General features: G+C 45.8%; 1 protein-coding gene across 1 annotated transcript in view; it reads right to left on the minus strand.

Moving 5' to 3' along the window:
• Positions 1 to 23,994, minus strand: part of LOC148684498 (maestro heat-like repeat family member 5) — a 439,917-nt gene that overhangs the window by 330,410 nt on the left and 85,513 nt on the right. The gene's annotated exons all lie outside the window — the stretch shown is intronic.

Raw genomic sequence — 23,994 nt, forward strand, 5'->3', positions numbered from 1 at the left:
GGTTTAGCCTTTCTGGATAGGAAAGCAGAAAAGTCAAATGTTCTTCTAGGCTAGGGCAATTGGCCCTTGGAATTAAAGGATGGGACCTAATGGAAAACCGGAGGCATTAGTCAGGAGTCACTAAATGTCATCTGCTGGGGAAAGAATGAGCTACCAAAATGCTTCCTCTTTTGTTCAAGACTGCTGTACCTGTGTGAAAGGTGAATGTCGATGTTTCACCCTACTGTACCGCTTTTGAACTATTAAAAAAAATATGTACAAAGAATTTTCAGTACCTGATCTAAACAATTTAGCAAGTCACAAAGGCAAGCCCATTGCAGAGCTGGTGTCGGGCAGAATGTGTGAAAGCAGGCTGCGAAGGAGTTTGGGCACTCCTGAAGAACAGCTTCTGGACAATTCGGTGGCTGAGTGAGATATCCTTGGGGGTCGTTGTCCAACTTTATCATACAGTGATCGACTCCTTCAGATACTTTTTTTCTTAGTAAGGTCCTAGTCTTCCCAGTGCAGTCTGCCAGCTTGCTAGTTTCTTCAACAATGGCTTTCCTAGTAGCTGGAAAGAGAAAGACGGTCACTAACAAAATGGCAAACAATAAACCAATCAGATAATTTGACTCTCCTTCCTTGGGATGTTTTTAAGCAGAGGTTGGACGATGGTTGGGTAAGATTGAGTTGAGATTCTTGCATTTCAGAGAATTGGACTAGATAACCCCAGAATCCCTTCCAACTCTCCAAGTCGATGGTTCTACGATTCTATGACTTCAGAAGTCGGGGAGAGGGGGATAGATTCTCAGGCTGAGTGTTGCACTGACATCTTACCTGGATGAGGTGGTCTCGTGTGGTACGTCACTGGGTACAGGACCCGGGGCTTGGATGAATCATGTTCTGAAGAAGAGGAAGAGGAGGAGGAGTATAAATGTGATATCCTGCTCTATCACTACCCGAAGGAGTCTCAAAGTGGCTCACAATCGCCTTTCCCTTCCTCCCCCACAACAAACCCTCTGTGAGGTGAGTGGGGCTGAGAGACTTCAGAGAAGCGTGACTGACTAGCCCAAGGTGCAGCTGCATGAGGAGGAGCGGGGACGCAAAGGAAAAAGCAAGGGGTGAGATAAGAATCCAATGTCTTTGTTCAGACCAGGTCTCTCCATGGTTGCATCTTTAGCCATCTCACCCCTTGCTTTTCCCTGTAAGGCCAATTGCAGTCGTCAACAGTCGTTTAGGTTTACCACACGTATCAGTCAAACCCCCATTCCCACCACCCTTCTGAGTAATACCCCTCCCCTCCCTCTCACTATATACAGTGGTACCTCGACTTACGGGTGCCTTGACCTACAAAGGTTTCGACTTCCAAAGTCCGCTAACCCGGAAGTATTTTCGCCGCATCCACAAAGCGCAAAATGGATGCTTCGACTTCCAAAGGTTTCGACTTCCAAAGAGCGCCTCGGAACGGATCGCCTTCGTAAGTCGAAGTACCACTGTATAAGGGTCTGGTGACTTCTGTTTCAGTGTATCTGAAGAAGTGTGCATGCACATGAAAGCTCATACCAATGACAAACTGAGTTGGTCCCTAAGGTGCTAGGTAGGTACTTTATAGTTTTAGCCTTTCTGGATAGGAAAGCAGAAAAGTCAAATATTCTTCTAGGCTAGGGCAATTGGCCGTTGGAATTAAAGGATGGGACCTAATGGAAAACCGGAGGCATTAGTCAGGAGTCACTAAAAGTCATCTGCTGGGGAAAGAATGAGCTACCAAAATGCTTCCTCTTTTGGTCAAGGCTGCTGTACCTGTGTGAAAGGTGAATGTCGATGTTTCACCCTACTGTACTGCTTTTGAACTCTTAAAAAAAATATGTACAAAGAATTTTCAGTACCTGATCTAAGCAATTTAGCAAGTCACAAAGGCAAGCCCATTGCAGAGCTGGTGTCGGGCAGAATGTGTGAAAACAGGCTGTGAAGGAGTTTGGGCACTCCTGAAGAACAGCTTCTGGACAATTCGGTGGCTGAGTGAGAGATCCTTGGGGGTCGTTGTCCAACTTTATCATACAGTGATCGACTCCTTCAGATACTTTTTTTCTTAGTAAGGTCCTAGTCTTCCCAGTGGTTGACTCTCCTCAACATGTTTTCACTTGGTCTGGGGAGGAACGAAAGGAGACTGAAATGACCACCCACCACCCACGGCTTGGATATCAATTCAGGTTGCCAGCTTCATGCCAACAACAACAAGAACAACAACAATTTATTATTTGTATACCCCGTCCATCTGGCTGGGTCTCCCCAGCCACTCTGGGCGGCTTCCAACAAAGATTAAAATACATTAAAATGTCACACATTAAAAACTTCCCTAAACAGGGAAAATCTAGTACTGTATCTTCATTTCTCTTTACATGCAAGCTTGTTTGATGTAAAACAGTCTTGGCTATGAAGTAAGAATAGAACACCCATGAAATTATTTTTAAGAAGAAAGAAAGAACACAAACGCAAAAGCAAAGCAATCCTGCCTTCGCATCAAAACATTGCAACCAACTGTGCACCTTTCTCAAAGAGCAGCATTCCACCACCCTCCAACGTTGAAAACTAAGGGGAGTTTCAAAAATGGTTTTGTGAGATGGCGTGCAGGTTGCCATATTTTTTTTTTTAAAAAAAGCTTACTCCACCAAGTGCATAGGTACTCCCGAACAAACCTATAGCAATTTGCTCCTGGTTTCATTCTGACAAAATGCAGTGTTTAGAAAAGAGCCACCAAAGATTAAAAGGCGAAAATAAATTCAAATGCAGAAGGAACTAACCACTCAGTTTCAAAAACAGCATTACCCCAAGCATAAGGCAAGTACAAGAAAAGGGTATTTTAACTTCAACACTGAGTTCTACACAAAGCTGTATGTGCAAACAGAAGACCGGAACTTTATCCCCTTTCACATGCATTCAGAAACTGCTGTTGCAGTTTGGGGAGGGGAATCTTCCTTCAATATAAGCCCATATGAAATCACATGAAGTCCATTTTGAAAATTATAGAGAATATAATGTTAAATGTTACATTTTGCACAAAATTATTACCTCTTAGGTATTGGTGCTCTGGTAGAATGTTCCCAAGCTAACCAAGTCCAGGGCAGGTTTAGAGCTGGTGTCAGGGAGAATGTGTGAAAGCAGGCTGCGAAGGAGTTTGGGCACTCCTGAAGAACAGCTTCTGGACAATTCGGTGGCTGAGTGAGATATCCTTGGGGGTCTTTGTCCAACTTTATCATACAGTGATCGACTCCTTCGAGAAAATGAAACCAACAAAACATGAGCAACTCTCAGGGAGTATCAAGTAAGATGCGCGAATACAGAAAAAGACAACGCTTTGCCAACAATGTCACCAGACATATCAAGATTGAAAAGCATCCTTTGGCCTGTCCTATATATACGGGAATATATTCTCTCTCTCTCCCTCTCTCTCTCTCTCTCTCTCTGTGTGTGTGTGTGTGTGTATGTATGTGTGCAAATAAATATATAAAATATCTCTTTATTTCGGACAGTTTCCCCCCGAAAGCTGCAAAGCAAGCAAAACAACATTTCTAAGTGAAATGTCCAGAATTTCCCGGAAATGCCCGAGATTCCAAAGGTGAAATCAGCAGCCGGGCGGATTTTTGAAAACTTGGAAAATGTTTGGGATTTTTGTGTGTGTGTGCTCTATGAATCGAGTTTGGATCTGGAATACTTGATGCCGGTTTAGTTTACAGCAATCTTGCTTGGCACCAGCTTCTCGGGGATAAGATTGCTCCCTAAAATGTTAATCAGCAAATCATTTAGTCTTCAAAGCCGGGGTTGCGAACCTTTGGCCTGTGAGCCAAATTTAGGCCAGCACAGGTCTCAATTTGACATGTGTAAGGCTCTTTCCTCCAAACCACACCCACCTGTCCCATAATATACGACATCAAGTGTGGGGCACCCAGAGACGTGGCTCCTACGGAAAGCAGGGTTGAAATCACCATCCATCACATGCGGAGCGGTAAAGTTCAACTCCGAGGTATCGACTGCAAGATCACAATGTGGTGATCCAAAAATGTGTTGTCCCTCCTACCAGGCAAAAGTGGCCGAGCCAATTGAGGTCCCCCCCCCCCCCCGGATACATATCCCACGTTCTTTGGCTTTTACATGAACAGGGCAAACACATGATGAAACATAACACAACGGCTGCCATCATGTCCATAGTTTAGCCCTCAAACACCTCTGGGTCGGCACCCATTCTCTTGACCATATGCAGCATGATGCCCAAAATGACTTACTTTCACGAAACGAGCATCTTACCTGGATGAGGTGGTCTCGTGTGGTACGTCACTGGGTACAGGACCCGGGGCTTGGATAAAACATGTTCTGAAGAAGAGGAGGAGGAGGAGGAGTATGAATGTGATATCCTGCTCTATCACTACCCGAAGGAGTCTCAAAGTGGCTCACAATCGCCTTTCCCTTCCTCCCCCACAACAAACCCTCTGTGAGGTGAGTGGGGCTGAGAGACTTCAGAAAAGCGTGACTGACTAGCCCAAGGTGCAGCTGCATGAGGAGGAGCGGGGACGCAAAGGAAAAAGCAAGGGGTGAGATAAGAATCCAATGTCTTTGTTCAGACCAGGTCTCTCCATGGTTGCATCTTTAGCCATCTCACCCCTTGCTTTTCCCTGTAAGGCCAATTGCAGTCGTCAACAGTCGTTTAGGTTTACCACACCTATCAGTCAAACCCCCATTCCCACCACCCTTCTGAGTAATACCCCTCCCCTCCCTCTCACTATATACAGTGGTACCTCGACTTACAGGTGCCTTGACCTACAAAGGTTTCGACTTCCAAAGTCCGCTAACCCGGAAGTATTTTCGCCGCATGCACAAAGCGCAAAATGGATGCTTCGACTTCCAAAGGTTTCGACTTCCAAAGAGCGCCTCGGAACGGATCGCCTTCGCAAGTCAAAGTACCACTGTATAAGGGTCTGGTGACTTCTGTTTCAGTGAATCTGAAGAAGTGTGCATGCACATGAAAGCTCATACCAATGACAAACTTAGTTGGTCCCTAAGGTGCTAGGTAGGTACTTTATAGGTTTAGCCTTTCTGGATAGGAAAGCAGAAAAGTCAAATGTTCTTCTAGGCTAGGGAAATTGGCCCTTGGAATTAAAGGATGGGACCTAATGGAAAACCGGAGGCATTAGTCAGGAGTCACTAAATGTCATCTGCTGGGGAAAGAATGAGCTACCAAAATGGTTCCTCTTTTGGTCAAGGCTGCTGTACCTGTGTGAAAGGTGAATGTCGATGTTTCACCCTACTGTACCGCTTTTGAACTGTTAAAAAAAAATATGTACAAAGAATTTTCAGTACCTGATCTAAACAATTTAGCAAGTCACAAAGGCAAGCCCATTGCAGAGCTGGTGTCGGGCAGAATGTGTGAAAACAGGCTGTGAAGGAGTTTGGGCACTCCTGAAGAACAGCTTCTGGACAATTCGGTGGCTGAGTGAGATATCCTTGGGGGTCATTGTCCAACTTTATCATACAGTGATCGACTCCTTCAGATACTTTTTTTCTTAGTAAGGTCCTAGTCTTCCCAGTGCAGTCTGCCAGCTTGCTAGTTTCTTCAACAATGGCTTTCCTAGTAGCTGGAAAGAGAAAGACGGTCACTAACAAAATGGCAAACAATAAACCAATCAGATAATTTGACTCTCCTTCCTTGGGATGTTTGTAAGCAGAGGTTGGACGATGGTTGGGTAAGATTGAGTTGAGATTCTTGCATTTCAGAGAATTGGACTAGATAACCCCAGAATCCCTTCCAACTCTACAAGTTGATGGTTCTACGATTCTATGACTTCAGAAGTTGGCGGGAGGGGGATAGATTCTCAGGCTGAGTGTTGCAATGACACATGTTCAACCCTCGGGGGGGGGGCTGCATGTCAAAGTAGGTATGACTAAAAAGTGGGTCCATTAAGGAGAATCTGTTTTGGATCGAGGAGATTCTAAAAGGTTTTGGCTTCACAGAAAAATAGCAGGGTACTCGTGGGAGTGATCAGGATTCTTTTTAGACGGATCGGCCGCAGGGCTGTGCAAACTGAGGCTACCTGGGGGAGTCGCTTTGCCGCTTCTTGGGGGCTTCCAAGGGGCAGGTGAAGTATTGATACACTGCTTGCTGTTTTGGAACACAATCGTTCATCTTCTCATTCAGCTGCGTATTTGGTATTGCTTCTGAATCCCCCTTTAAAAGAAGCACCTTGCCTTTGGCAAAACAACCACCCAGCAGGTGACCCACAGAAGTGGTGTTTTTTAAATATAAAAATGACAAATTTGGGGGTTGGGGGGAGACTAAAAATCCTTCAGGGCTAGTCATCCCTGGATTCCTCTTTGGAGATTACCTTTCTTTCTAATGCAAACTGTTGCACCATTTATGGTATTTCTTTTAATGTGCAAAAACTGAATAAGTGAAGATGTCATGAGCAAACATTCACACTACTGTATTGAAACTCACTATCACAAACGGATCCTGAATAAGGAGAATCCCGGCCTTGTTGCAAGGTATTCTTACCGTCTACACAGCAAGAGCCCTGTGTCAAAGGTCTTTAGCAGCTCGCAGCACAGCACTCACGACAGAAAGTGCTCTGCTACAATTTCTATCTTCTTCCTTGGCTTTACTTAAGAGTTGTGACTGTAGGTCACCATCATACTCGCTTCTGCGCGAATACAGAAAAAGACAACGCTTTTCCAACAATGTCACCAGACATATCAAGACTGAAAAGCATCCTTTGGCCTGTCCTATATATACGGGAATATATTATTCTCTCTCTCTCCCTCTCCCTCTCTGTGTGTGTGTGTGCAAATAAATATATAAAATATCTCTTCATGAAGGGCTATTTCGGACAGTTTCCCCCCGAAAGCTGCAAAGCAAGCAAAACAACATTTCTAAGTGAACTGTCCGGAATTTCCTGGAAATGCCCGAGATTCCAAAGGTGAAATCACCAGCCGGGCGGATTTTTGAAAACTTTGGAAAATGTTTGGGATTTTTTTGTGTGTGTGCTCTATGAATCGAGTTTGGATCTGAAATACTTGATGCCGGTTTAGTTTACAGCAATCTTGCTTGGCACCAGCTTCTCGGGGATAAGATTGCTCCCTAAAATGTTAATCAGCAAATCATTTAGTCTTCAAAGCCGGGGTTGCGAACCTTTGGCCTGTGAGCCAAATTTAGGCCAGCACAGGTCTCAATTTGACATGTGTAAGGCTCTTTCCTCCAAACCACACCCACCTGTCCCATAATATACGACATCAAGTGTGGGGCACCCAGAGACGTGGCTCCTACGGAAAGCAGGGTTGAAATCACCATCCATCACAAGCGGAGCGGTAAAGTTCAACTCCGAGGTATCGACTGCAAGATCACAATGTGGTGATCCAAAAATGTGTTGTCCCTCCTACCAGGCAAAAGTGGTCGAGCCAATTGAGGTGTCCCCCCCCCCCCCGATACATATCCCATGTTCTTTGGCTTTTACATGAACAGGGCAAACACATGATGAAACAAAACACAACGGCTGCCATCATGTCCATAGTTTAGCCCTCAAACACCTCTGGGTCGGCACCCATTCTCTTGACCATATGCAGCATGATGCCCAAAATCACTTACTTTCACGAAACGAGCATCTTACCTGGATGAGGTGGTCTCGTGTGGTACGTCACTGGGTACAGGACCAGGGGCTTGGATAAATCATGTTCTGAAGAAGAAGAGGAGGAGGAGGAGGAGGAGTATGAATGTGATATCCTGCTCTATCGCTACCCGAAGGAGTCTCAAAGTGGCTCACAATCGCCTTTCCCTTCCTCCCCCACAACAAACCCTCTGTGAGGGGAGTGGGGCTGAGAGACTTCAGAGAAGTGTGACTGACTAGCCCAAGGTCACCCAGCAGCTGCATGAGGAGGAGCGGGGACGCAAAGGAAAAAGCAAGGGGTGAGATAAGAATCCAATGTCTTTGTTCAGACCAGGTCTCTCCATGGTTGCATCTTTAGCCATCTCACCCCTTGCTTTTCCCTGTAAGGCCAATTGCAGTCGTCAACAGTCGTTTAGGTTTACCACACCTATCAGTCAAACCCCCATTCCCACCACCCTTCTGAGTAATACCCCTCCCCTCCCTCTCACTATAAACAGTGGTACCTCGACTTACGGGTGCCTTGAGCTACAAAGGTTTCAACTTCCAAAGTCCGCTAACCCGGAAGTATTTTCGCCGCATGCACAAAGCGCAAAATGGATGCTTCGACTTCCAAAGGTTTCGACTTCCAAAGAGCGCCTCGGAACGGATCGCCTTCGTAAGTCAAAGTACCACTGTATAAGGGTCTGGTGACTTCTGTTTCAGTGTATCTGAAGAAGTGTGCATGCACATGAAAGCTCATACCAATGACAAACTGAGTTGGTCCCTAAGGTGCTAGGTAGGTACTTTATAGTTTTAGCCTTTCTGGATAGGAAAGCAGAAAAGTCAAATGTTCTTCTATGCTAGGGCTATTGGCCCTTGGAATTAAAGGATGGGACCTAATGGAAAACCGGAGGCATTAGTCAGGAGTCACTAAATGTCATCTGCTGGGGAAAGAATGAGCTACCAAAATGGTTCCTCTTTTGGTCAAGGCTGCTGTACCTGTGTGAAAGGTGAATGTCGATGTTTCACCCTACTGTACTGCTTTTGAACTCTTTAAAAAAATATGTAAAAAAAAATTTCAGTACCTGATCTAAGCAATTTAGCAAGTCACAAAGGCAAGCCCATTGCAGAGCTGGTGTCGGGCAGAATGTGTGAAAACAGGCTGCGAAGGAGTTTGGGCACTCCTGAAGAACAGCTTCTGGACAATTCGGTGGCTGAGTGAGAGATCCTTGGGGGTCGTTGTCCAACTTTATCATACAGTGATCGACTCCTTCAGATACTTTTTTTCTTAGTAAGGTCCTAGTCTTCCCAGTGGTTGACTCTCCTCAACATGTTTTCACTTGGTCTGGGGAGGAACGAAAGGAGACTGAAATGACCACCCACCACCCACGGCTTGGATATCAATTCAGGTTGCCAGCTTTATGCCAACAACAACAAGAACAACAACAATTTATTATTTGTATACCCCGTCCATCTGGCTGGGTCTCCCCAGCCACTCTGGGCGGCTTCCAACAAAGATTAAAATACATTAAAATGTCACACATTAAAAACTTCCCTAAACAGGGAAAATCTAGTACTGTATCTTCATTTCTCTTTACATGCAAGCTTGTTTGATGTAAAACAGTCTTGGCTATGAAGTAAGAATAGAACACCATGAAATTATTTTTAAGAAGAAAGAAAGAACACAAACGCAAAAGCAAAGCAATCCTGCCTTCGCATCAAAACATTGCAACCAACTGTGCACCTTTCTCAAAGAGCAGCATTCCACCACCCTCCAACGTTGAAAACTAAGGGGAGTTTCAAAAATGGTTTTGTGATATGGCGTGCAGGTTGCCATATTATTTTTTTAAAAAAACTTACTCCACCAAGTGCATAGGTACTCCCGAACAAACCTATAGCAATTTGCTCCTGGTTTCATTCTGACAAAATGCAGTGTTTAGAAAAGAGCCACCAAAGATTAAAAGGCGAAAATAAATTCAAATGCAGAAGGAACTAACCACTCAGTTTCAAAAACAGCTTTACTCCAAGCATAAGGCAAGTACAAGAAAAGGGTATTTTAACTTCAACACTGAGTTCTACACAAAGCTGTATGTGCAAACAGAAGACTGGAACTTTATCCCCTTTCACATGCATTCAGAAACTGCTGTTGCAGTTTGGAGAGGGGAATCGTCCTTCAATATGAGCCCATATGAAATCACATGAAGTCCATTTTGAAAATTATAGAGAATATAATGTTAAATGTTACATTTTGCACAAAATTATTACCTCTTAGGTATTGGTGCTCTGGTAGAATGTTCCCAAGCTAACCAAGTCCAGGGCAGGTTTAGAGCTGGTGTCAGGGAGAATGTGTGAAAGCAGGCTGCGAAGGAGTTTGGGCACTCCTGAAGAACAGCTTCTGGACAATTCGGTGGCTGAGTGAGATATCCTTGGGGGTCGTTGTCCAACTTTATCATACAGTGATCGACTCCTTCAGATACTTTTTTTCTTAGTAAGGTCCTAGTCTTCCCAGTGCAGTCTGCCAGCTTGCTAGTTTCTTCAACAATGGCTTTCCTAGTAGCTGGAAAGAGAAAGACGGTCACTAACAAAATGGCAAACAAAAACCAATCAGATAATTTGACTCTCCTTCCTTGGGATGTTTTTAAGCAGAGATTGGACGATGGTTGGGTAAGATTGAGTTGAGATTCTTGCATTTCAGAGAATTGGACTAGATAACCCCAGAATCCCTTCCAACTCTACAAGTCGATGGTTCTACGATTCTATGACTTCAGAAGTTGGCGGGAGGGGGATAGATTCTCAGGCTGAGTGTTGCAATGACACATGTTCAACCCTCGGGGGGGGGGGGGGCTGCATGTCAAAGTAGGTATGACTAAAAAGTGGGTCCATTAAGGAGAATCTGTTTTGGATCGAGGAGATTCTAAAAGGTTTTGGCTTCACAGAAAAATAGCAGGGTACTCGTGGGAGTGATCAGGATTCTTTTTAGACGGATCGGCCGCAGGGCTGTGCAAACTGAGGCTACCTGGGGGAGTCGCTTTGCCGCTTCTTGGGGGCTTCCAAGGGGCAGGTGAAGTATTGATACACTGCTTGCTGTTTTGGAACACAATCGTTCATCTTCTCACTCAGCTGCGTATTTGGTATTGCTTCTGAATCCCCCTTTAAAAGAAGCACCTTGCCTTTGGCAAAACAACCACCCAGCAGGTGACCCACAGAAGTGGTGTTTTTTAAATATAAAAATGACAAATTTGGGGGTTGGGGGGAGACTAAAAATCCTTCAGGGCTAGTCATCCCTGGATTCCTCTTTGGAGATTACCTTTCTTTCTAATGCAAACTGTTGCACCATTTATGGTATTTCTTTTAATGTGCAAAAACTGAATAAGTGAAGATGTCATGAGCAAACATTCACACTACTGTATTGAAACTCACTATCACAAACGGATCCTGAATAAGGAGAATCCCGGCCTTGTTGCAAGGTATTCTTACGGTCTACACAGCAAGAGCCCTGTGTCAAAGGTCTTTAGCAGCTCGCAGCACAGCACTCACGACAGAAAGTGCTCTGCTACAATTTCTATCTTCTTCCTTGGCTTTACTTAAGAGTTGTGACTGTAGGTCACCATCATACTCGCTTCTGCGCGAATACAGAAAAAGACAACGCTTTTCCAACAATGTCACCAGACATATCAAGACTGAAAAGCATCCTTTGGCCTGTCCTATATATACGGGAATATATTCTTCTCTCTCTCTCCCTCTCCCTCTCTGTGTGTGTGTGTGCAAATAAATATATAAAATATCTCTTCATGAAGGGCTATTTCGGACAGTTTCCCCCCGAAAGCTGCAAAGCAAGCAAAACAACATTTCTAAGTGAACTGTCCAGAATTTCCTGGAAATGCCCGAGATTCCAAAGGTGAAATCACCAGCCGGGCGGATTTTTGAAAACTTTGGAAAATGTTTGGGATTTTTTTGTGTGTGTGCTCTATGAATCGAGTTTGGATCTGAAATACTTGATGCCGGTTTAGTTTTCAGCAATCTTGCTTGGCACCAGCTTCTCGGGGATAAGATTGCTCCCTAAAATGTTAATCAGCAAATAATTTAGTCTTCAAAGCCGGGGTTGCAAACCTTTGGCCTGTGAGCCAAATTTAGGCCAGCACAGGTCTCAATTTGACATGTGTAAGGCTCTTTCCTCCAAACCACACCCACCTGTCCCATAATATACGACATCAAGTGTGGGGCACCCAGAGACGTGGCTCCTACGGAAAGCAGGGTTGAAATCACCATCCATCACATGCGGAGCGGTAAAGTTCAACTCCGAGGTATCGACTGCAAGATCACAATGTGGTGATCCAAAAATGTGTTGTCCCTCCTACCAGGCAAAAGTGGTCGAGCCAATTGAGGTGTCCCCCCCCCCCCCCGATACATATCCCATGTTCTTTGGCTTTTACATGAACAGGGCAAACACATGATGAAACAAAACACAACGGCTGCCATCATGTCCATAGTTTAGCCCTCAAACACCTCTGGGTCGGCACCCATTCTCTTGACCATATGCAGCATGATGCCCAAAATCACTTACTTTCACGAAACGAGCATCTTACCTGGATGAGGTGGTCTCGTGTGGTACGTCACTGGGTACAGGACCAGGGGCTTGGATAAATCATGTTCTGAAGAAGAAGAGGAGGAGGAGGAGGAGGAGTATGAATGTGATATCCTGCTCTATCGCTACCCGAAGGAGTCTCAAAGTGGCTCACAATCGCCTTTCCCTTCCTCCCCCACAACAAACCCTCTGTGAGGTGAGTGGGGCTGAGAGACTTCAGAGAAGCGTGACTGACTAGCCCAAGGTGCAGCTGCATGAGGAGGAGCGGGGACGCAAAGGAAAAAGCAAGGGGTGAGATAAGAATCCAATGTCTTTGTTCAGACCAGGTCTCTCCATGGTTGCATCTTTAGCCATCTCACCCCTTGCTTTTCCCTGTAAGGCCAATTGCAGTCGTCAACAGTCGTTTAGGTTTACCACACGTATCAGTCAAACCCCCATTCCCACCACCCTTCTGAGTAATACCCCTCCCCTCCCTCTCACTATATACAGTGGTACCTCGACTTACGGGTGCCTTGACCTACAAAGGTTTCGACTTCCAAAGTCCGCTAACCCGGAAGTATTTTCGCCGCATGCACAAAGCGCAAAATGGATGCTTCGACTTCCAAAGGTTTCGACTTCCAAAGAGCGCCTCGGAACGGATCGCCTTCGTAAGTCGAAGTACCACTGTATAAGGGTCTGGTGACTTCTGTTTCAGTGTATCTGAAGAAGTGTGCATGCACATGAAAGCTCATACCAATGACAAACTGAGTTGGTCCCTAAGGTGCTAGGTAGGTACTTTATAGTTTTAGCCTTTCTGGATAGGAAAGCAGAAAAGTCAAATGTTCTTCTATGCTAGGGCAATTGGCCCTTGGAATTAAAGGATGGGACCCAATGGAAAACCGGAGGCATTAGTCAGGAGTCACTAAATGTCATCTGCTGGGGAAAGAATGAGCTACCAAAATGGTTCCTCTTTTGGTCAAGGCTGCTGTACCTGTGTGAAAGGTGAATGTCGATGTTTCACCCTACTGTACTGCTTTTGAACTCTTAAAAAAAATATGTAAAAAAAAAATTCAGTACCTGATCTAAGCAATTTAGCAAGTCACAAAGGCAAGCCCATTGCAGAGCTGGTGTCGGGCAGAATGTGTGAAAACAGGCTGCGAAGGAGTTTGGGCACTCCTGAAGAACAGCTTCTGGACAATTCGGTGGCTGAGTGAGAGATCCTTGGGGGTCGTTGTCCAACTTTATCATACAGTGATCGACTCCTTCAGATACTTTTTTTCTTAGTAAGGTCCTAGTCTTCCCAGTGGTTGACTCTCCTCAACATGTTTTCACTTGGTCTGGGGAGGAACGAAAGGAGACTGAAATGACCACCCACCACCCACGGCTTGGATATCAATTCAGGTTGCCAGCTTTATGCCAACAACAACAAGAACAACAACAATTTATTATTTGTATACCCCGTCCATCTGGCTGGGTCTCCCCAGCCACTCTGGGCGGCTTCCAACAAAGATTAAAATACATTAAAATGTCACACATTAAAAACTTCCCTAAACAGGGAAAATCTAGTACTGTATCTTCATTTCTCTTTACATGCAAGCTTGTTTGATGTAAAACAGTCTTGGCTATGAAGTAAGAATAGAACACCATGAAATTATTTTTAAGAAGAAAGAAAGAACACAAACGCAAAAGCAAAGCAATCCTGCCTTCGCATCAAAACATTGCAACCAACTGTGCACCTTTCTCAAAGAGCAGCATTCCACCACCCTCCAACGTTGAAAACTAAGGGGAGTTTCAAAAATGGTTTTGTGATATGGCGTGCAGGTTGCCATATTTTTTTTAAAAAAAAACTTACTCCACCAAGTGCATAGGTACTCCCGAACAAACCTATAGCAATTTGCTCCTGGTTTCATTCTGACAAAATGCAGTGTTTAGAAAAGAGCCACCAAAGATTAAAAGGCGAAAATAAATTCAAATGCAGAAGGAACTAACCACTCAGTTTCAAAAACAGCTTTACTCCAAGCATAAGGCAAGTACAAGAAAAGGGTATTTTAACTTCAACACTGAGTTCTACACAAAGCTGTATGTGCAAACAGAAGACCGGAACTTTATCCCCTTTCACATGCATTCAGAAACTGCTGTTGCAGTTTGGGGAGGGGAATCGTCCTTCAATATGAGCCCATATGAAATCACATGAAGTCCATTTTGAAAATTATAGAGAATATAATGTTAAATGTTACATTTTGCACAAAATTATTACCTCTTAGGTATTGGTGCTCTGGTAGAATGTTCCCAAGCTAACCAAGTCCAGGGCAGGTTTAGAGCTGGTGTCAGGGAGAATGTGTGAAAGCAGGCTGCGAAGGAGTTTGGGCACTCCTGAAGAACAGCTTCTGGACAATTCGGTGGCTGAGTGAGATATCCTTGGGGGTCGTTGTCCAACTTTATCATACAGTGATCGACTCCTTCAGATACTTTTTTTCTTAGTAAGGTCCTAGTCTTCCCAGTGCAGTCTGCCAGCTTGCTAGTTTCTTCAACAATGGCTTTCCTAGTAGCTGGAAAGAGAAAGACGGTCACTAACAAAATGGCAAACAATAAACCAATCAGATAATTTGACTCTCCTTCCTTGGGATGTTTTTAAGCAGAGATTGGACGATGGTTGGGTAAGATCGAGTTGAGATTCTTGCATTTCAGAGAATTGGACTAGATAACCCCAGAATCCCTTCCAACTCTACAAGTCGATGGTTCTACGATTCTATGACTTCAGAAGTCGGGGAGAGGGGGATAGATTCTCAGGCTGAGTGTTGCACTGACATCTTACCTGGATGAGGTGGTCTCGTGTGGTAAGTCACTGGGTACAGGACCCGGGGCTTGGATGAATCATGTTCTGAAGAAGAGGAAGAGGAGGAGGAGTATAAATGTGATATCCTGCTCTATCACTACCCGAAGGAGTCTCAAAGTGGCTCACAATCGCCTTTCCCTTCCTCCCCCACAACAAACCCTCTGTGAGGTGAGTGGGGCTGAGAGACTTCAGAGAAGCGTGACTGACTAGCCCAAGGTGCAGCTGCATGAGGAGGAGCGGGGACGCAAAGGAAAAAGCAAGGGGTGAGATAAGAATCCAATGTCTTTGTTCAGACCAGGTCTCTCCATGGTTGCATCTTTAGCCATCTCACCCCTTGCTTTTCCCTGTAAGGCCAATTGCAGTCGTCAACAGTCGTTTAGGTTTACCACACGTATCAGTCAAACCCCCATTCCCACCACCCTTCTGAGTAATACCCCTCCCCTCCCTCTCACTATATACAGTGGTACCTCGACTTACGGGTGCCTTGAGCTACAAAGGTTTCGACTTCCAAAGTCCGCTAACCCAGAAGTATTTTCGCCGCATGCACAAAGCGCAAAATGGATGCTTCGCCTTCCAAAGGTTTCGACTTCCAAAGAGCGCCTCGGAACGGATTGCCTTCGTAAGTCGAAGTACCACTGTATAAGGGTCTGGTGACTTCTGTTTCAGTGTATCTGAAGAAGTGTGCATGCACATGAAAGCTCATACCAATGACAAACTTAGTTGGTCCCTAAGGTGCTAGGTAGGTACTTTATAGGTTTAGCCTTTCTGGATAGGAAAGCAGAAAAGTCAAATGTTCTTCTAGGCTAGGGCAATTGGCCGTTGGAATTAAAGGATGGGACCTAATGGAAAACCGGAGGCATTAGTCAGGAGTCACTAAATGTCATCTGCTGGGGAAAGAATGAGCTACCAAAATGCTTCCTCTTTTGTTCAAGGCTGCTGTACCTGTGTGAAAGGTGAATGTCGATGTTTCACCATACTGTACCGCTTTTGAACTGTTAAAAAAATATGTACAAAGAATTTTCAGTACCTGATCTAAACAATTTAGCAAGTCACAAAGGCAAGCCCATTGCAGAGCTGGTGTCGGGCAGAATGTGTGAAAACAGGCTGCGAAGGAGTTTGGGCACTCCTGAAGAACAGCTTCTGGACAATTCGGTGGCTGAGTGAGAGATCCTTGGGGGTCGTTGTCCAACTTTATCATACAGTGATCGACTCCTTCAGATACTTTTTTTCTTAGTAAGGTCCTAGTCTTCCCAGTGGTTGACTCTCCTCAAGATGTTTTCACTTGGTCTGGGGAGGAACGAAAGGAGACTGAAATGACCACCCACCACCCACGGCTTGGATATCAATTCAGGTTGCCAGCTTCATGCCAACAACAACAAGAACAATTTATTATTTATATACCCCGCAAAGAGCCACCAAAGATTAAAAGGCGAAAAAAAATTCAAATGCAGAAGGAACCTACCACTCAGTTAGGTTGCCATAATTTTTTCTTCTTTTTTTACTATAATAGGACGTTATAAGATAAAGTAATGATAGCTGGAAACAAAATTTATTTATATTTTCGTCTTGTATAAAATTATTAAAAACTTTAAGTTTTGCTTCAAAATGCGAGTTTTTGGCTTTTTTTAAAGTGTATTTCAAACAGATCTCAATTTACCAAGCTAATCATCAACCAATCATAAAAATAATTGCATATTTGGATTCCTCGTGTGCAATAACATATTTTTAGAACCCCTCATTGAGCAAATTCCCAAAAATAAATAAATTCGTCCTTAAATGACACACCCTACTGCCGCAGTGTCTAAGCAGTTCCTCGCTGGCAGCCACCGCAGCAGTGGACACAGCCACGTCCAAGTCTCCCTGAAGGTCCAGGAGAGCTGCAACAGAAGAAGGAACATGAGAACCACAGCAGAGTCCTCCTGGATCAGGCCAATGTCCTGCGTCCTGTTCTCAGAATGGACAACCAGATGCGCCAACCGGAAACCCAGAAGTGGGACCCAAGCACCAGAGCCCGGTTCCCTCCTGTGGTTTCCCGCAACTGGTGCTCAGAAGCCGAGCCATTGTGGCCAGGAGCCATTGCCAGCCTCTCCTCCAATCCTCTCTCCACGCCAGAACAGGGTTATAAATCACAGAGTGTAGAGATCTTTAAAGAGATAAATTCAAAGGAGGGACAGGGATATGTGTTGTCAGGAGCAAGGACAGAAGGAGCTGCCAGGAACAGAGTTAGGCCCATTCGCTTGCGGAGCTCAGGATTGTTGACGTGGAAGAGGTTTCTAGGATTAAGCTAGAGAAGACAGGACTGGCCGTTTTTTGTTTCTAGGGGCTACATTGATGTGGAAATGAGGAGAATTTTTTGGGGGGGAAACCCCTTACCATTGGCTGATGGGAGTTGTAGTCCAACAACACCAGGAGGGGGCTGATGTACAGGACAGGAGAATTGCAAAACAGCGGGGTTGCAATGGCAAAGAAAAGCAGCCTGGGAAGGGAGCTGGGCTCCAGTGAAAGGTCTTTAAAATATGTTTCTGGGTGTAAGGAATTAAAATCTGCTGTTGTTTTTGGGACTGAACAACATTTAGCATGGTAAGTCTATGTCTGAAGAAGCAGCAGAAAAAAACTGCTTTTGGAAAAATGCTTTGATCCTTACTCACCCCGATAAATGGCATCAATTTCTTTGCTGCTCACCACGTCAGGTTTCAAATATTGTGCATTGAACCCTAGACAGAGCAATAGAAAATGATCAGTTCCTGCGTTTGATACTTTGTCCAGCTTAAAAACATTCATCAGACCGGAGGCCGAGAGGCTGTTGGTACTCTATTAGGGGGGGGGGGGCTAACAACTTCCGGATCACTTTAACCATTTGCTGGTTTAATGGTAGGAACTTAGGAAGCTGACTAGTGCTGGGTCAAAGCATTGCTCTATCCAGCTCAGGACCGCCTACACTGCCTAACAGGGGCTCTCCAGGATTTCTTGCAGGGCAAATGGTGTGGTGTAGTGGGGGCTACTGGGGGGATTGCCCCGGGCACAAAAAGCTTCAGGGGCGCACCTCTGTTTTAATACAGGCAATCCTCGTTTTGCCTAAAGCATTCCACCCCACCCTTGTTCCGCCCTGCCGTACCCCACCTCCATTTGACCCTTGCGCTGCCCTTTCAGTGACATCTTAATGATGTTTTGGTGACGTTTCTGGGTCACCTCCAGTGCGCTGGGTGCACCAATTGCAAGAAACCAGTCACTGCCTGTATTTAAAAGTGGTAACCCACCCTGGGACCTTGGGGCATGGGGCGGGTAAACAACAACAACAACAATAACGTTTTCAATTACCAGTTAAAAGGGCCGCTGCCTCCCGAATTTCGGGCTTGGTGAATTTTAGCAGCTCCCTCAGCTCCCGGAGGACCCCCGGCAGCTTCTTGGTGTACCTAGACAACTGGGGACGGGAAAGGCAGAAAGGCAACCCAGGTTCCAGATTAGTCTTTTGTTAAACTCCAGCTTCTTAACGCATTAATGTACCTATGGGACCGCCTCCCCTGGTATGCCCCACGGAGGACCTTAAGGTCCATAAAGAACAACCCTTTGGGGGTCCCGAGCCTCAAGGAGGACCAGGGCCTTTTCAGCACTGGCCCCGACTTGGTGGAATGCTCTGTCACGAGAGACCAGGGCCCTGCGGGATTGGACATCTTTCTGCAGGGCCTGCAAGATGGAGCTGTTCCCCCTGGCCTTTGGCTTGGACTCACTCTGACCCCTTATGTGGGATTTGGTATATACATTTCCCCTTGGCTTTTTTGCTGGCCCATGTAGGACTATTTCAAAACAATTTGAGTTAGCAAAGCAAACATACTTGGTACACTTAGACCTGAGAAACCTCGGTAAGCTACCTTTGTTTTTTACAAGTATTATAACTCTGTTTGTAGAAAACTACAAGTATTCCTGTAACAAGGACTATTATATTTTGTAAGAGGATTTCTTATTTAAGTTTAGACAAGCCTTTTGTACGTTACAAGCAGTTTAAATCTTGATTTAGAAAGCAGACTATAAGGTTGAAGTTATGTTGATCACTCACAGATATATCAGTAATGTTATTTGAATACAGTCTCTGTCCTTTTTATTTGTTAAAACCTTATATCTAAAGAGTTGAATAATTTCTCATTACAAGATTTATGTTAACTTTTACATTCCAGCTGATGAAGAATCATCGAAACAGGGCCTTGTCCTGATGTTGATGTTCACTGGAAGGTATCCTGAATAAAACTTTGTGAAGAATTTTTGAAATTATCCTCTCTGGCCCGAGTTCTTGTAATTTTTTGTTTACTTTTGAACTTACCAAGAACTCCAATTTCTACTGTAATTCAATATGGCCCATGTAGGACTAGCATGGATAGCTGGCTCGGGTGGGTATCTGATGTTTCCTCCCTGTATGGTCTTGATTTATGGGCTAATCCTGAGCCTGCCTTTTAAGCTGTATTTTAAGTAACTGTTGGTTTGTTGTTGTTTTCTTCTACTACATTTTACTGTAATTTCTATTTGGTGTTAGCTGCCCTGAGCCCAGCTCTGGCCAGGGAGGGCGGGGTATAAATAATATTGTAATAATAATAATAATAATAATAATAGTAATAATAATCTCTCACCGCCAGGGGGTCCTCCAGGATGTAGCCCAGCCCCCTCATGCTGCCCATCTGCATGAGGGGGCTGGGGGCCACCATCCACTCAATCAAGGTGTCTAATATGTAGTGGACGTTGAAATGGTGGCCTGTCTCCGGGTAAAAAAGGAGCTGAGAAAGAAAGAAAACACTTGATGGTGTGCAAGGCCAAAGAAAGTGTCGCGAAAAGCCAAGTTCACTACCCCAGACCCTCCAAGTGTCCTGATTTCCCAGGGACAGCCCCGGAGGTACGAAAGCCAACCGGCTTCTGCTTTGATCCCGGAATGTCCCTCTGTCCCCTGCCAGAGCTGCTGCCACCGAGCTTGGGGAGGAGGATGAGGAGGATGAGCAAGAGCTTGTCCCCAAGGACAGTGGCGGCTGCCCCTCCATGGCCTCTCTGTGGCCACTGCTTCTGGCCTCCTCCCTTGGGCAGCACTGGGGGGGGGGTGCAAGCCATGGTCGTTCAGGCTGTGACATTTCAGCACGGAAAAGGCGAAGGAAACCCAAATGTTATTATATATACATACGGTGAGGAAAAACGGGAGGGGAAACAAAAATTAAAGCACAGCCACCAACGCAGCAGAAAAGCAAGATAGGAAGAAGAGGGCTGGGGAGGTAGATCTTTGCTTCACCAGGGGGAAGATAATATACCGGTAGATCAGTGAGCTTGGTGTGTCAAAATGCGCCCAAAAACTGAGCATAACTCGGGTGGTGTGTCACTTGGAGGAAAACACCATAACTTCACGATATTTATAGTTCAAATAACAAAAATGTCTCATTGTAATATATATATAACTGTCTTTAATAAACCAAAAACTAATTCTTTAACTTTTTTTTTATTTAAAAAATATGTTAAAAGGGGGACAAATAAGGCGAAACCCAGAGGTCTTTCCCAGTGGGACTCTGGGCTCAGGCCTTCCTCCAAGGGGTTGGGGCTGTGCCTCCTGGTGGTCCTCTTCAGCCCACCTCTCCCCTCACTCCCACTCCTGGAGAGGAGGTTGAAGAGGCATTGGGGTTGACCCCCTCTTCCCCTTGCGTTTCGTTTTGCACCCACCTCGGTCTCCTGCTTCAGTCTCCCAGATCTTTAACAGCTTCCCGGCTTTGTTCCACCCAGTATTTTAATTATTATTAATTTTTTTTAAGAAAAGGCTCCCCTCTCAAAAAGAGTCAGACAAGCAGGTTTCAATTCAAAGGCAGGCCAACCAGCAGTCAAACAACAGTGAGACAAGTGGGAGTGGGGGGTGAGAAGTGGGGTAGGTGAGGATGATAAGGAGGAGATGAGTAAAGGTGTATAAAATGAAGGGGGGAGTCTATGTCTTACAAGTGGGAGATGGGGTGATAATAGTGATGTAGAAGGGTTGATATTGGGGGAGGGGGAAAGGGTTTTTCTCTTTTAATGAAGTTAAAAAGTAAAAGTAAGAATAATACTGTAATGGTAACAAAAAATGTGGGAAGAAAAAAATTAAACGGTAAAAAGTATAGCTAAAGGGGAGAAAAAAAGATGCTTCAAGGTTAGGAAAAAACCAAAATCAACTTAAACTCCAAGAGCAACTTAAAAATTAACAATGTGGGGAGACCCCCTCCCAAGGAATTGCCAGTTCTGAATATGTGCACAGTTGCTTAAAAGTTGTAGGAATCCAAAAATAAAGGAGGCTGAAATACTAGCGTTCCCCTCCATAGCTCCAACACTCCCCCCCCCCCCCAGAGGACAGGGCAACTGCTGGCAAGGAATCCCCCCAGGCAGGGAATCCCCCAGACTCAAGTAAAGAAAAGAGGCAGTGGAGGAGACAGTGACCGGCCATGTGCTCCAACGAAAGCAAGCAGCCAGCACACAATACTCTGCGGAGATAGGGCAAAGAATTGCAGAGCGATAATAAAAATGAACACACAAACACCCCCACACCCCCACTGGGCTACTCTCACAACAGCTACCAAGCCAATACTTAGCCAAGAGAGAAGGAGGAAGGTAATACCCAGGATCAAAACTAGGGGGGGGGGGCAAGAGAGGGGAAGAGAGAGAGAGGGAGGGAAGAGACGGAAGGAAGGAAGAGACGGAAGGAAGGAAGGAAGGGGTGAGAGAGAGAGAGAAAAGGAAGAAAGAAAGAGGGGGGAAGGAAGGAAGGAGCTCCTGTCCGCCCCCCCCCCCAGCTCAGGCTGCTCCTCCCCCCTCCCCCCTTCCCCCCTGTCGTTGGCTGCAGCCTCAGAGGGGGCGAAAACAGCCCGATTTCCATAACCCGCAGCGACTTTTCCCCTTCAGTTTTTGGAGGGGAAAAGTGCGGGTTACGGTCCGTAAAATACGGTAATTGTTTTTTGCTTCTGGGGGGGCAGCTCCCCCCTGCCCCTCGCTGGGTACGCCCATGGGAGGAGAAGAGGCTGCAGCCGCCCAAGCCCAGCCCTGTGTGCCACACAGAGGTTCAAAGCAGGAGCGCCTGCAGGCCTTCCTTCCCCGTTTCCGACTCTCACCTCGGAGAAGAAGGCCATCCCAACTGCCCTCTCTTTAGCGTCCAGGCGGTGCAAGTAGTCGTTGGCCTGTTTGAAAGTCGTTCTGAGGTGCACTTTGGAGCATGTGAACAAGGTCCTGAAACATCAAAATCAGAGGATGCAGAAGCCTGAAGCTGGCATAATAATAATAATAATAATAATAATAATAATAATAATAATAATAATACTTCCTTACTTGCACCCCGCCCACCCTCTGCTCCTCTCCAATTTCACCCAAGTTCTATCTACGGTAGCTAGATCTGTCAAGGCAGGGATGCTTGAGAGTGCAGGGCAGTATCCTGCAAATCAATCTCCAAACCAGCAGAGTTTGCTGAAGACAGGGGGAAGGGGAAGGGGAAGGTCCAGGCTCCTGCCTAACTCTGAGCCGGCAGGAAACAGCCCAGATCTAAAGGGTGCAAAACAAGAGTGTTTCTTTCGAGCCAACCCCAGAATCCAGATTTGCTCTTCCGGATTTCATTCCAACCCCCCTGCAGGCAGGATCTGGTCTGCCCTGTTCGACTTAGGAAACACTGGTGAATGCAAACGGATGTAGAGGAGAGTGGTAAAGGGGGGGGGGGATTCCCTCTTGACCCCGCCCGGCCTGTGACGCTTGAGAGATGTCTTTTCAGGACGCAGCCTATTCCTGCCTTGGCCATTTGTTTCAGCTGATCTACAGGCTGACATTGAAATGCCTCCTGGAGAATCCATGGAATGGTCATAATATTACCACTCGACCTCTTCGATTGGCGGAAGTGGCACTATTTCAGGCACCACAGAATGCCTGCTCTGCGTTTGTAAGAACATGGAGTGTGTCAGCACCTCAACTTTGGAGAGCAAACAGACACCTTCCCTGTAAGAACATTCTTGTTGAGACCAGCCTACCCAGATGATTCGAAAGCTGGTGCAAATGTTCATCTGGTTAGTTTTTCTCATGGCTCTTTTAATCTCTTGGAAGTTTGTTTGTTTTATTACAATCAAACAGCATACACATTTCATGAAATCAAGAGTAAGTTGATCCCCATTTCCCAGAAAGCAGGCCTCCCCTGCCAGCCCTTTTCACCAACTTACCTTATCAGAAGACGAATGCCTTGGAAAAAGCCTCCTGGACTTGCCAGCATCTCCCAGCACCTTTCCTCCCGCAATGTGCTGTATTCTTTGGCGTAGCCACCAGTGCGGATGAGGTCTTGCAGGGCCTGCACAGTGGTCCTGAATCAAGGGAAAGAATGAAGAAGATTCTATTTATTCATTTATCCATTAAAAAAACTGTATCCTGCCGTCACCCGTAGATCTCGGGGCAAACACAAGATAAAAAGCACCAAAGAAATCATAGAAGCCGGAACAAAGCCGAGCAATGGAAAGGGCGTCGGGTGTTAATCCGCCCATGGCCGGACTGAAGAGGAACCTTTTTGCCTGGCATCTAAAGGTATCTAAGGAAGGCACCAGGCAAGCCTCCCTGGGGAAGAGCGTCCCACTCATGGGGAGCCACCACAGAAAAGGCCCCACCCGCCGGACTTCTCGTGGAGGAGGCACATGAAGAGGGGCCTCCGATGATGGGTAGCTTCACCTGGGGAGTTGGAGGTCCTTGGCAGCTTGCAGTCTTGAGCTGCTTGGCCTGATGGATCCAGCCACAACCCCCAGCTCCCCCAGCCTCCCTCCCACATCTTTCCAGCACGTGATGGAGACTTCAGGTTCCATGGCACCCCAATCAGCCCATCCATCGTGCGGGCGGGAGAGTCTCCAACATCCCTTCCCATCCTAGTGTCCTTCCGATGTTTTGGACTACAACAACTCGCATCTTCAGCCCAGTTGCGCTGGCTGGGGCTGGTGGGAGTTGTGCTCCAAAAGGACTGAAGAGCACAGGGCTTGGGGAAGCAG

The sequence above is a fragment of the Zootoca vivipara genome, chromosome 10, assembly GCF_965207765.1.
Source record: "Zootoca vivipara chromosome 10, rZooViv2.hap1.1, whole genome shotgun sequence".
NCBI classification, from domain to species: domain Eukaryota; kingdom Metazoa; phylum Chordata; class Lepidosauria; order Squamata; family Lacertidae; genus Zootoca; species Zootoca vivipara.